This window comes from Bufo bufo, chromosome 3, assembly GCF_905171765.1.
Source record: "Bufo bufo chromosome 3, aBufBuf1.1, whole genome shotgun sequence".
Taxonomy (NCBI): domain Eukaryota; kingdom Metazoa; phylum Chordata; class Amphibia; order Anura; family Bufonidae; genus Bufo; species Bufo bufo.
In genome coordinates, this window is record NC_053391.1 from 196,630,120 (window position 1) to 196,645,486 (window position 15,367).

Below are 15,367 nucleotides of genomic sequence, written 5' to 3' on the forward strand. Positions count from 1 at the left end.
GTCTCTGGAGGTTATATCAGTAATGGAGCATTATAAGAGGAGCGGCCGATATCGGTCACATGTGATGTAATGTCTCTGGAGGTTATATCAGTACTGGAGCGTTATAAGAGGAGCGATTGATATCAGTCATAGAAACATAGAAACATAGAATGTGTCGGCAGATAAGAACCATTTGGCCCATCTAGTCTGCCCAATATATGATGTAATGTCCCTGGAAGTTATATCAGTACTGGAGCGTTATAAGAGGAGCGGCTGATATCGGTCACATATGATGTAATGTTTCTGAAGGTTTCTTTTTCCCTGGCTGTGACGCTCTGGCTGTGATTGGACATCGCTACAGCCAGGGAGAAGGAGACGCAAATTGAGAAACCCTGGCATCTGCTCCCTGTTCCGATGCTAGTAATTTGCATACCAGGTGCGATAATTAAACAGGGGCACAGCGGGCGAACGGAGCCGCACCCAGGAATAATAGTAAGCTCTATGAGATCCCTGTTTGATGCCCTACCTAACGTGCCACTTATTTTATAATGTCTGGACCCATAAAAGGTCCTCTTTAAATGGGTTAAAGGGTTTGTCTCACTTCAGTAAATGGCATTTATCATGCAGTTAATAAAAGGCACTTACTAATGTATTGTGATACTCCATATTGCCTCCTTTCCATCACATTATACACAGCACGTATCCGTGGTTGTTACCATCATGTAATCCATCAGTGGTGGCCGTGCTTACACACTATAGGGAAAGGCTGGAAGTGCTCATAGGCGAACACCTTTACCTATAGTGTGCAAGCACGGCCACCGCTGCTGGATTACACAGTGATAATAACCACGAATATGTGCTGTGTATAATGTGATGGAAAAGACATACAGACACAGAATGCACACTGAGTCTTTATTTTATTTATTTTTTTCAGCCCCATTGAAGTCAATTGAACTGTACAGACATGTCGGAAAAAAAATAAGTTAGTGTTCAGGAGCCCTAAGGTGGGCCCCAAGAATCAGTTACACTGGTGGGCCCTAAGTACCCCAGTCCCACACTGCACAGAGGCACTGCAACGCTAGGGTGACCCGAGCCCCGGTCTCCTTCCTGAACTGCAGAGCGGTGCCCTCTTCCAGCCCTGAGCCCAGCTGCCCAGAGCACTGATCCGGAGCCGCTGGAGTCTTCAGAACTGTGAGTATTTACAGTCATTCACTGTAAGCTATATTATAGATATTACTTGTATTATGTGAGTAAGGGTGCTGGGTGGTTGGAGATGGTGGGTGGAGGAGTGGATGGAGGGGTTAGTAGTACAGTATTATCTGCACATTGTAAAAAAAAAATATACTATATATTTGTGTCAGAAGTTGTGCTTTTTTAATTTTTAGAATAATGATACAGCCATATTATTTGATACTTTTGTGCTGATTCTTTTCGCCCTCTATATTAAGGGACACTATAGTCACCAGAACCACAACAGCTAAACGTAGTAGTTCTGGTGGCTATAGCATGTCTCTGCAAGCTTTTTAATGTAAACCCTGCCTTTTCAGAAAAAAAGGCATTATTTACATTACTGCCAAGGAACACATCTAGTGGCCACTCATCAGACGGACACTAGAGGTGCTTCCTAGCCCAGTGCTGCACAACGTCCAACACTGGCATTCACGCTAAACACTCCTCATAGAAATGCATTGCTTCAAAGCATCTCTATGAAGCCACGCATGCGCAATAGCCTCCCAATGCTTCCCTATGGGAAAGCAATGGGTTGGCAATGATATACTCACACACTGCACATTCCTGTGCATTGTATTGATGAGGTTGTTGTCACGGGGTTCCGAAGGTGCACTCGGTCCCCCATTGCCCGCAGAACTGTTGCTTAGCTTTTGGAATGAGGTTCTGTGTTTGACCTCATTCCCAGGGCGGCTTTACTAGCTGGGTGGCTCCCTGCTCCTAGTCCGCCTTGAGCGCCGAGCTGATCACTCGGTGCTCGACTGGTTGGTCTGTCGGTCATGTGACGCTGGCCACGTCACATGACCCTCACTCCCCACTATAAATACAGGCAGCCTGCTGGCTACAGGTTGCCTGTTAATTTCTAGGTTCCTGGTATTTGTTGGACTGCTGAATACTTACCTGATCCTGTTCCTTGACCATCCTTTTGCCTGATCCTCCTGTACTGCGCATCCGTCCTGCTATTGTGACCTCGGCTCCCACCTGACTACTCTCTTAGGACTCCTCTTGTACTTCTCTGCTCTCCTGGTATTTATGACCCCGGCTTCTCCTGACAATTCTCTGCTTGCTCCATTTGTACTTTGCAGCTTTCCTGGTATTGACTCGGTCCGTTCACGTCCTGTTGTTTGTCTGTCTGTCATCCCTGCACTTACTCCAAGTTAGGGATTGCCGTCCAGTTGTCCCCTGTCATTAGGACTCGCGAGGCAAGTAGGCAGGGCCAGGGGTAAGGGTGGAGCGCAGTGGTCACTTCCCTCCCCCCTGTGTGTGTGTGTACGCGACCGTTACAGTTGTATGTGTGTTGTGGTGGAGGGTGTGATTGCCTGCTAGGGTGTGGGAAGGGGGGATCCAGGGGGCCCAAGTAAATTCTTGCCCAGGGTACAATCAATATTAAAGACGGCCCTGCCCACCGCGAGACAAAACTCACACAGACCACTCCCATTTATATAGACCACGCCTCCAAATGCATTCATTTGACAGTCCCAAGGATTAAAGGGGTCTTTCCATGTCAGACATTTATGGCCTATCCACAAGATACAGCATAGGGGTCTAATTCATGGAGGTCCCACCACTGGAACACCCCCACATTTGCTGTCAGCCTGTTCCTAATCGTCTTGGGAAATTAACACCAGAGCCGGAGATCTGGGGGATGAAATGGTCCCTGCCCTTCTCCATCCCACTCCGCTCCTTCCTCTAAATCTCTGGCGGCCGCTCCCTCATCAGCTTTTTGGAGATTTACTCCAATAACAAATAGTAGAAATTGAGTTCTATAAACTGAGTGTCTTATATGACCAAGTACAGATACACCCACAGCACATCACAGAGGAGCCCTCACCCCTCCTGACATGTCCCCATGAAGTAACTTATCTGGAGAATCTTTTCTTTATCCCTGTGTTGTGTCATTCCTCTGCTATTCCACCTAGAAACATATCAATAAATGACAAACTGGATGCTACCATGTTTCATGTCAATGCGGCGTGTCCCCACAGTCTGATACTGTCAGCACTGATTGCACAGCTCCCAGTGTCAGACTGTGCAATTGTAAACTCCACCTGGTAACAGCCTTATAAATGCCTATTTTTTTATACATTTCTAGCAGGAATAAAAGAGTAACAGAACAATACAGAATTCTTAGAAATATTCTCTGGAATTAGATTATGGGAATACAAATAGTCACGAAAACAGACATGTCAGGAGAGGCAGGGCCGGATTAAGAGCATCATGGGCCTGGTGCTGAAGATTTTAATGGGCCTTTTTATAGAAAACATCGGGCAAGAGTCACCCTGGGAACTTAAGGAATCGGGTTTAGTGATTGTAAAACAGTGTCTGCAGGTAATCTACAGATAAATACTCCGCTCTACCTGACCACAGATTTCATTTCCATTGAATTCAATGAGGAAAATAATTATAAACCTGCCCTCAATGTCCAGGAGGAAAATATCTGCAGCGTGGATGGAATTCAGTAAAATCTCATCCACTTTGCTGTTACCGGGTTTACAAATCCACACAAATATTTGGCGACATTTCTGTCTGCTGTGGAGGTCCAGTAAGAAGAGCTGAGATCCAACTCACCCCCTCACATGTGCAGTGTCCCACGACGTGATTGTGGGCACCGAAAACTTGTTTTATTGTTTTTTTATTGTCATACATTATGCCTGTATGCTGCACTTCATCTCATGTCATATTCTCCCATGTCACTATGTGATTCTATGTGTAAGAACCTTTACACAGGCCTAGTTAGGGTGCACTACACTAGTTTCTCCACTAGATGGGGCAGTGTTACAGTATATATATAGCTTAGCTCTGGCCTAGTTAGGTCTTCCCTGAAGTTTAGTCAGTGTGCAGCCATGATGTAGCTGCCTGCTGTAGGGCGTCCTCCTGCCTCTCTACTCTCTCCCTGTTGGCTCCACAGTCCAGGGTTAAAGCCTACAAGATTCCACCCAGAGGTGAGAAGTCCACTTCTACAGCTCACTCCTCCGGGGTGACCAGTGTCCAGCTACTAAAGCAAGTATTCAAGGGGATTTTTATATTGTCTTAAAGTCAAAGCATAGCAGACGGCCATACTTAAAGGCTTCCCAGGCACCTTTGCAAGCAGGTGTAGGACACAGCTTCTGGCATCCACACCTTCCAGTTTAAACCTGTCACGGTGGGGAGTGGGGGAAACCCCCCACCGTGCGGTGTCAAAGGGTAAAGGGGATCAGCCAGGCCAAAAAGGAGTAATAAGGGAGCAGGTCACTTCCTACAACATCCCTAATCCTCTCCCTGACCTCTCACCGTATGAGCGGACCCCGATGGTGGGACGGCTCATACCCTGGATACCTAATATCCTGAGTCTCCCTGGAAATCCCTCACTTAGGAGCAGGGGAGAGACGACCTGTTCATCGCAGTAATGGAGGAACAGGAGTCTCTATCTAAGGCCAGGCTGCAAGGAGAGGGGAACACATACAGCATATGGAGATGGCAGGTAAGCGACACCCATAACACACTTACCTGCCACAGACACACTGACTGGAACCCGTGCACAAGTGATGATGTCCACACCAACATAAAAGGACACAGCACACACCACAAACCACACAGGAACCCAGGACACCATAGCTGCAATAACGTGAGACACCACAAGAACATCTATGACCACAAGGGTGGCCCTCACTGGACAGATGGAATATGAAGACCAGGAGGATAGCTCCAGCATACACCATGGCTGGAGTACCCCACAGCTTCAGGCATCCAGCAGAGGCTAAATAGCCCAAGCAGCCACACCCACACAAACATAAACCCAGTGTTAACAAAACACTAGGAAGGGAGTTAACCCTTCCAACACCAGACAAAGGAAGGAAGCCACTTAAAGGGGAAGTGCACACACAAGCATAGAAAGCTACACATTGCCACAGGCAACAACATGCGTGGCAACCATGTCACGGCAATCACCCAGATGGCCGAGACACTGCCACCGCATGCTCACACAGCAACATGTTGCCACGGGCAACCACAAGTGTAGCAACAGTGTCACAGCGCACACCATAGGCCGTGACAAAACCCTGAGGACAGATAGGCCATCTGTCAGAAAAACACTGGAAAATAGAAGTTCAAAGATTCAGAAAACCACCTTCAAGTCAGGTTAGAATCAGACGAGAGTTATTACCAAGAAAAAAATAAGGGGTTGGGTCAGCACAACCTGCCTGTAGGTGCAGATCACTATGGCGAAATACATATATAAACGGAAAATGCAAATGTGATCGCACACTACATCCAGCACTCTGCCCTCCATGCTGGATGAGACATTGGTTTATATTTTGGCCAAAGCATAGTAAGCCACTCACCGCGTCAAGGTCGTCTGAGTGGCTTATTATGCTTTGGCCAAAATGTACACCAATGTAACATCCAGCATGGAGGCAGGGCAGAATGCTGGATATAGAGTGCGATCACATTTGTATTCTCCGTTTGTATATGTATTTCGCCATAGTGATCTGCAGCTATATACAGGTTGTGCTGACTCAATTCCCAAAATTTTTTCTTTGTAGTATGTATTGGAGGCGTGGCGATCTCCTTTGAGTCATGCACACCTGACCGGTTAATCTGTCATGGAGGCTGGTTTTAAAGTCAGTATAAAACTGAGTCTGCTTGTATAGAACCTACCATTAGCCATCTGGCTCCAGGAGAAGTATATGGTGGGTTCAGCATGCATGTTGGTACTTGCATCCCTGGATCCGATGAAAGCTGTAATGGCACCGGACGGGGTTACAAGCAAAGTGTACTTGGCTTGCATGCTGACCTGCATTCCCTGGATTTTATGTGGCTGTCATGGCCCATGAACAGGTAGGAACAAGAGTTAGGGACCACTCATGAGACGACCTTGACGCGGTGAGTGGCTTACTATGCTTTGGCCAAAATATAAACCAATGTCTCATCCAGCATGGAGGGCAGAGTGCTGGATGTAGTGTGCGATCACATTTGCATTTTCCGTTTATATATGTATTTCGCCATAGTGATCTGCACCTACAGGCAGGTTGTGCTGACCCAACCCCTTATTTTTTTCTTTGTAGTATATATTGGAGGCGTGGCGATCTCCTTGGAGTCATTGCACACCTGACCAGTTAATCTGTCCTTGAGGCTGGTTTCAAAGTCAGTATAAAACTGAGTCTGCTTGTATAGAACCTACCATTAGCCATCTGGCTCCAGGAGAAGTATATGGTGGGTTCAGCATGCATGTTGGTACTTGCATCCCTGGATCCGATGAAAGCTTTAATGGCACCGGACGGGGTTACAAGCAAAGTGTACTTGGCTTGCATGCTGACCTGCATTCCCTGGATTTTATGTGGCTGTCATGGCCCATGAACAGGTAGGAACAAGAGTTAGGGACCACTCATGAGACGACCTTGACGCGGTGAGTGGCTTACTATGCTTTGGCCAAAATATAAACCAATGTCTCATCCAGCATGGAGGGCAGAGTGCTGGATGTAGTGTGCGATCACATTTGCATTTTCCGTTTATATATGTATTTCGCCATAGTGATCTGCACCTACAGGCAGGTTGTGCTGACCCAACCCCTTATTTTTTTCTTTGGAGTATATATTGGAGGCGTGGCGATCTCCTTGGAGTCATTGCACACCTGACCAGTTAATCTGTCCTTGAGGCTGGTTTTAAAGTCAGTATAAAACTGAGTCTGCTTGTATAGAACCTACCATTAGCCATCTGGCTCCAGGAGAAGTATATGGTGGGTTCAGCATGCATGTTGGTACTTGCATCCCTGGATCCGATGAAAGCTGTAATGGCACCGGACGGGGTTGCAAGCAAAGTGTACTTGGCTTGCATGCTGACCTGCATTCCCTGGATTTTATGTGGCTGTCATGGCCCATGAACAGGTAGGAACAAGAGTTAGGGACCATTCATGAGAGTTATTACCAGCCAAAGACTTTTATTACTTCAAAGCCTGTTCTGAAGCAGTAGCTTTTATATATATATATATATACAGTACAGACCAAAAGTTTGGACACACCTTCTCATTCAAAGAGTTTTCTTTATTTTCATGACTATGAAGGCATCAAAACTATGAATTAACACATGTGGAATTATATACATAACAAACAAGTGTGAAACAACTGAAAATTCGTCATATTCTAGGTTCTTCAAAGTAGCCACCTTTTGCTTTGATTACTGCTTTGCACACTCTTGGCATTCTCTTGATGAGCTTCAAGAGGTAGTCCCCCTGAAATGGTCTTCCAACAGTCCCCAGAAGGAGTTCCCAGAGATGCTTAGCACTTGTTGGCCCTTTTGCCTTCACTCGGCGGTTCAGCTCACCCCAAACCATCTTGATTGGGTTCAGGTCCGGTGACTGTGGAGGCCAGGTCATCTGGCGCAGCACCCCATCACTCACCTTCATGGTCAAATAGCCCTTACTTTCAAAGTTTTCCCAATTTTTCGGCTGACTGACCTTTATTTCTTAAAGTAATGATGGCCACTCGTTTTTCTTTACTTAGCTGCTTTTTTCTTGCCATAATACAAATTCTAACAGTCTATTCAGTAGGACTATCAGCTGTGTATCCACCTGACTTCTCCTTAACGCAACTGATGGTCCCAACCCCATTTATAACTCAAAAAATCCCACTTATTAAACCTGACAGGGCACACCTGTGAAGTGAAAACCATTTCAGGGGACTACCTCTTGAAGCTCATCAAGAGAATGCCAAGAGTGTGCAAAGCAGTAATCAAAGCAAAAGGTGGCTACTTTGAAGAACCTAGAATATGACATATTTTCAGTTGTTTCACACTTGTTTGTTATGTATATAATTCCACATGTGTTAATTCATAGTTTTGATGCCTTCAGTGTGAATCTACAATTTCCATAGTCATGAAAATAAAGAAAACTCTTTGAATGAGAAGGTGTGTCCAAACTTTTGGTCTGTACTGTATATATATATATATATATATATATATATATATATATATAGGACTAAGAGCCTGTTTCTTCTGAGGACATGTATGCATGAGACTGTATTTCATACTTGGATGTACCAACAGACTCTTTATTACTTAGATGTAATGTTACCAGGAGCAAAGTTCAGTAAAAGTTATAAGTTGGATTGCACCATCCTTGTCTCAGTCTTCGGTTCCTCAATTAACACTACAGTAAATGGTTGTACCACCACAAAAGTTACTGGCATCACAACTACAAGGGACATTGCCATAGGCACATTAATACAGAACAACAAGGGCACCACGAACCACCATCTGGCCTGTGTCCCTTACACCAGAGTGTGCCCCAGAGAATTCTTGTGCCGTTCTCCTCATCACTTGTGCAGACCTGCCCAGGGACGACATAACTGTGAGTAACCAGAACTGTATTTACCTCGGCCCACCTATTGCTCACACCGTACCTCACTTATAATTCCCCTGTTGGTCTGGCATCATTAATCTGCCGGGACGGTTCGCGAACGCGATCAAATGTTCGCGAACCGCAAGTTCACGGCGGGTCCCATTCATTTTAATGGCAGGCAAACTTGAAAAACCTTCAGCTCATATTTGCAGCCAAGAAATAATTACTAGAAGTGCACAAATAGTCCCACAACATGGACAGTGACATACCAGATGTATTATTCAAATTTGCGATCTCCATTTATTATTTTTTTCAGTGCGAAATATCGACAATATAATTTTCGCGTACGCGCATGCGCAAATGCACTATACAGTACCGAAATGCACTATAAAGAAACTATATTGGTATATAACACCCCGCTTCAATCAGTTTTGGGGGGGCGACTGGTATATCACACCAGTAGAAATGATTTGTTCCAATAACACTTGTCCCTCTATATACCTGCAGTATCGCAGCAGAACCGCACACAACTGCCGCACAATACAAATGCACTATAATATACTTTCTAACATAGAAAGTATATTATAACATTGTACATGGAAGGCAATCCATTAGAATATACATGAAGATAAAACATAACCTTTAATAATGTAAGTGTTTTGCGGATCTGTAAAACACAGACATGGCAATGTGCATTCCACAATTTGGGGACCGCACATCGCCGGCACTATAATAGAAAATGCCTAATCTTGTCTGCAATTGCAGACAAGAATAGGACATGTTCTATTTTTTTGCGGAAACGGAAGCACGGATGCGGATCCTCAAATGCGTATGCGGACATCACATTCCGGCTCCATTGAAAATGAATGGGTCTGCACCCGTTCCACAAAATTGCGGAACGGATGCGGACCCATTTTGCGGACGTGTGAATGGAAAAGATATCCCTCAAAATGAAAAAAAATTAAATTATTAAAGTTATGCAAAAAGCATAGATGTGGTAGGCAATAACAAGTGCTCGGCTGCATCAAATCAGAAACCATATGTCCTACCACAATCCGGGGGGTTCCAGTGCACATCCATGAATCCCGGAGGGAAAGCAAAAAACATCCATCCCTGGGTTAGATAATGATGTGGTATTGAAGGACAGGGTGGGCAAAGAACTGTCCCTGATATTGCCCTACAGGGGGGTGGTATTCTGGCCCTGATAGCCTAACCAGAGACCACCCGCCCTAATAAGAGCGACCCTGTCTGGAACCTTACCCTATATACAAAAGGAGTAAGCCCTAGTAAGCCCCTAGACCCTAGCCCCTGACTTCCAGGTGATCACTATATAGATCTATGTGTTTTTGACTCATTATTAAAGTATATTATAAGTATATCGCACCCCTCTGTGTATCACACCTATTGATAGCACACCTATACTAGTACTTAAAAAGACTTTTGTGGCCCTATTAGCTAGCGTTTGGTGTCCCTAACAGCCTGTCCCTGCTCCACACAGCAACCTCTCCCTACACTGGCAAAACACTGAATGTAAAATGGCAGCCAGATCAGATTTATTTATAAGGTAGGGGGTATGTCCATGTGCTGAAATGTCTCAATTGGCTGTCCTGTACCACCTGATGGATGTGTCATGGGTCAAAGTTCTTCATAATGTAAAAGAATATGGCGGTCGCAAATTTCTCCATATGTTCGCATGTTCGACGAATTGCGAACACGCAAAGTTCGCCGCAAAACGACCACCGGGCGAACCGCAAGGCCATCTCTATTTGACATACCGCATAATTAATCTTGGCGTCACCGCGAACAGGATTCATTCCTTTGTGCCTTTACTGAACTGTGTGAACAGGATTTGCAAACCCCTGCGCCATTACAGACTGCCTATTGTGAATGAGCCCCAACTGTTGGATTGCTTTTATTGGGCCCAAAAAAAACTGTTTAGGCTGTTTAGAGACTGTCTGCATGTATTGCGCTACACTTCTACTACAAAACCGCATCTTTAAAACTGCAAAATTGTGGATTTTTCAAAAGTCAATAGCGCTGCTTGCTTTATTTGAATGGACTGTTTTACACTTAAAATTGCCGCCTGAAGTACTTGTGGTTGTTTGCTGCGCCATCACAGAGAAGCTTGGCGGTAAAAACTAAGTCACAGCCCCCTCAAAGCGTGAAAATATTGGCGCCACTGTGCTGAGAAGCGGGAATGGTATTTCTGCTGTGCCATAACCTAATTTGCATGGACAATATACGCGCCGCCACCCCTATACTGGAGTACCTAGGGGGCGTGCTAGAGACAAGGCGGAGTCTGCCTTCGGAGATACTGGAAGTGACTGCTTTGCCGGACATGTCAGCGAGCGGAGCAACAAGAGAGACTTCTGCGCTTAGGGGGCCACAGCCCGGGACAGGACAAGAGATGGGTGAGCCACCTGCCTACTCTCCGGGATCGGAGATGTCGCCCTACCCCTGCCGGCAGCCATGTGAGAGTTTTCTCAGGCTGAGTCCCTTGTGGCCTGCTCTCATGGAAGAGATAGGCGCCGCTGCGGTGCTCAAGACGACTGAAACAAAAATTTACTTTGAGCAGTTCGCTAAAGCCATCCATGAGGACCCTAGAGACTGCCAGCCCCGCTTGGAACGGAGGTCGGGCACGGTCGTCACCTTTGATAAGGACCGGGGTTTTGGATTCATCAAAGATCACACTACAGGCCGGGACCTATATGTTAATCGAAGGTCCGTCAAGCGGAATTACTTACCGGGGTACATGCATAAACTCTGGGAGGGGGAACAAGTGGAATTCACCCCTGCTGAGGGCCTGAGAGGTCCGTACGCTACAGCGGTGACCAGGCTGCAGCCTAAGTCAGAAAATTGGGAGGACTCAGATGAAACTTGTCTCCCAGAGACTGAACAAGAGGTCCCACTGGAGCCCATCCGAACCACCTACCAGGAGAAAGCTGCGTACATTGGACCTATTATCTTCTGTCGGACAAGACTTTCTTCATCACGTTTGTGCCTGTTTTTGCACATGTTTTCCCTTTAACCCTTTTTTCAGGTTGATTTGGGATTTTGCTATGGACATGTTTTATAATGTTTTAAGCCATATGCCCAGAAGGACATTTTCTGTGATCATCTCTTAAACGTTTTATATGCTAAAATACTATATTTGCACTTTGATATATGCCAATACTTATTGGGACTCTTTATTACTTGCCATGGACTTTATTGCCCTTACTTATGATCGTCGCCCATGTTTCCCCGTCAAGCACCGAAAAGTGTCAACACCCATTATTCACCCAGACCAGTGATATATATATATATATTATATGTGACGTATTTGCCTAGAATGTCTTTATAGTACATTACAAAGTCCACATTTATATTTGCTCTTTTTTGGAGCAGCTGCCGACATGGAACAGATAGCAAGATGGCGCAGAAGTCACTGGATGTGGCCGAGCTGAACGCGTTGTGTCCACAGCAGGGACTGGACAAAACTGGAGATGATCTTCCCCTTGAAGCCACGAATCATCCGCAAAGAATCTGACAAATAGAAAAGACAACATTATAGACGTGACATAATCTCCTGGGAGTAACGTCTGCATTTACAGGATCCTCCAGATCTGAACTTCAGAAGCTGCTGAAATGAAGATGGAAGATGCAGAATTGTCACCATCTGCGTCTCCCATATCTAGAGAAATCTCCTCCCGGACGGCACAATTTCCGTGCACCCCCTTCTCATGACTGAGTTTGGGGTGTAAGGCTCTGTGTTGGGGCCAGGACTTGGTGCTCGTCACTTGCCCGCTGGTTTATTAGGAGGATTAGAGGTACGAGTACAATGAGGGACACCGAATGGAAAGTCTATTCACCTACCATGATGTATTGGACTAGCAGAGCTGAGATTGTAGAACAGGTGCAGTGATCAGGAGGATGGTCAGACAACCCGAAGAGGAACAATGAAGATGTAGTAGGGCTGAGTATGCAGTATAGAATCAGGAGGCAGAAGAGTAGTCGTACGGTCCAGTGTTCATCAATGAGGATCAAGCAGAGCCGAGTGCGCGGTACAGAATCAGGAGGCAGAAGAATAGTCGTACGGTCCAGGGTCAGCAACGGGGGTCAATCAGAGCCGAGTGCGCGGTACAGAGGGATCATCCAAAATCATAGTCAAAACAGATCGGATCATAACTAAAATCAAATACAAAATCAAGGATCAGAACCAGTGCTACCAGGTCAGGGAAAAGACCCTAATAACTGGTCCTGGGGCCAATACACAAGGAAGTGAAATAGAGCGCCCGGCCGTGCATTCTGCGAATGCTCCACCTGACACCCCTCCAGCTCCTTGGTAGACGGCTGATGAGGTGACATCTGTGTAAGGGGCTTATTCTATACAGGGCACACAATCCACATACCATATCCGTCCTCCATTATCTGGTCAGCAGCGGGGAGCGACACAGGGGGCAGACTGGATTCTCCAGGAGCCAAGGTCTTATACAGGCTCCATGGAAATCATGGGAGCAGGGGAGAGTGGTGACCGACTCTCCCACCTCGAACTCCAGGAGGCAGATAACACACCCTCCTCTGGAGCCGGCTGTGCCCATGATGTTAATGGGCAGCTCCTCCAGCGCCTGGTGTAACTGGCGCACAGACTGCCGTGTCCTCCTCCAGCCAGTGGTGTTATTGGGGGCAGTAGATGTTCTTCTGCGTCTCCCTGGAGTGGACGCCCGCTCTTCTCCAGTCATGGCTGTCCGCTGTCCATATGGCGCCGGTCGAGCATGACGTGCTCTGGAATTCTGTCCTCCAGGAAGACCGCGGGTACGAGCGGCACCTTCTGGGGCTGATCTGCCCGATCTGTGTCCTAATAACAAAACATCATATAAATGACTAAAAAGTCCATATAAACCCCCAACAATCTCACCTTAAGCCGGTGATTGGTAGGTACCAGAACATGTATGTTATGTACGTAGGAGATCACTTACCTCTTCGGGTAGAATTTCTGAGATTTTCCATTTTTAAAGACTCTGGATGCAAAATATGCGCGATGAGATTCTCCAAAATGGGGAGCAATCAATAATATGCACAGTCTCCTGAGCATACCAATACAACTGCACAGAAATGATGGTTCCAATGCCAGACATAGAACTCTTGAGTGATGTCACAGTCACTTGGGGGCGGAGCCATTCTAGAAGGCGATGACATCACAAGTAACGGCAGCCAATGGCTCAGTCCAGTTAATGGAAGTTTTTAAACAATATAAAACATTTTTTTTTATTTTTTTTTTATAAACCAGTACATTCTAACTACAACTCCTAGCAGAGCTCGACCTCTGGATTTATAACATACAGCAACCAATGATGTTCTACCTTCTAAGGAATTACTCCTCCCAGCATAGCCCCAACCTCTGGGTGTTCTATCTGAATGATATGTGTTATGCTAGGAAGTCATGTGACTGACCTTATAGACAATGTGCAAAGTGATTAAAATAAATACAAATAAATTGATAAATAATATAGTATATAACATAATATTTTTCATAACGTCTTCAGAGATCAGTAATCCGCACACATGTTCTCCTATAATGGACCAATCACATGCTCCTGTAGCGGGGTCGCCCACCGCCCTTAAATATTTTCTGGACAGCTGAGACAAAACTCACACAGACCACTCCCATTTATATAGACCACACCTCCAAATGCATTCATTTGACAGTCCCCAGGATTAAAGGGGTCTTTCCATGTCAGACATTTATGGCCTATCCACAAGATACAGCATAGGGGTCTAATTCATGGAGGTCCCACCACTGGAACACCCCCACATTTGCTGTCAGCCTGTTCCTAATTGTCTTGGGAAATTAACACCAGAGCCGGAGATCTGGGGGATGAAATGGTCCCTGCCTTCCTCCATCCCACTCCGCTCCTTCCTCTAAATCTCTGGCGGCCGCTCCCTCATCAGCTTTTTGGAGATTTACTCCAATAATAAATACTAGAAACTGAGTTCTATAAACTGAGTGTCTTATATGGCCAAGTACAGATACACCCACAGCACATCACAGAGGAGCCCTCACCCCTCCTGACATGTCCCCATGAAGTAACTTATCTGGAGAATCTTTTCTTTATCCCTGTGTTGTGTCATTCCTCTGCTATTCCACCTAGAAACATATCAATAAATGACAAACTGGATGCTACCATGTTTCATGTCAATGCGGCGTGTCCCCACAGTCTGATACTGTCAGCACTGATTGCACAGCTCCCAGTGTCAGACTGTGCAATTGTAAACTCCACCTGGTAACAGCCTTATAAATGCCTATTTTTTTTATACATTTCTAGCAGGAATAAAAGAGTAACAGAACAATACAGAATTCTTAGAAATATTCTCTGGAATTAGATTATGGGAATACAAATAGTCACAAAAACAGACATGTCAGGAGAGGCAGGGCCGGATTAAGAGCATCATGGGCCTGGTGCTGAAGATTTTAATGGGCCTTTTTATAGAAAATAAAAACGCAACAAATAAAGTGCATCTGTCATATATGTTATGCTTATGAAATCACCAGCTGAATAGATGTTGATGTATCGATACCTTGCTTACCTTTATTTAGCTTAAAAAATAAAAAAAAAGAACATTTTTAAGTAAAACACTTATGGGGGCCAAAATACAGAAAGCATCGGGCAAGAGTCACCCTGGGAGCTTAAGGAATCGGGTTTAGTGATTGTAAATCAGTGTCTGCAGGTAATCTACAGATAAATACTCCGCTCTACCACCTGACCACAGATTTCTTCATTTTCATTGAATTCATTGAGGAAAATAATTATAAACCTGCCCTCAATGTCCAGGAGGAAAATATCTGCAGCGTGGAGGGAATTCTGTAAA

At 45.5% G+C, this 15,367-nt stretch overlaps 1 long non-coding RNA gene across 1 annotated transcript; it reads right to left on the reverse strand.

The window, feature by feature from the left end:
* Positions 1-789: 789 nt before the first annotated feature.
* LOC120995810 lies at positions 790-9,369 on the reverse strand. The gene is made up of 3 exons (XR_005777678.1): positions 9,220-9,369; positions 2,658-2,659; positions 790-800 (listed from the first exon to the last, which is right to left on the reverse strand). It is a non-coding gene; the product is annotated as an uncharacterized LOC120995810 (long non-coding RNA).
* Positions 9,370-15,367: the final 5,998 nt, after the last annotated feature.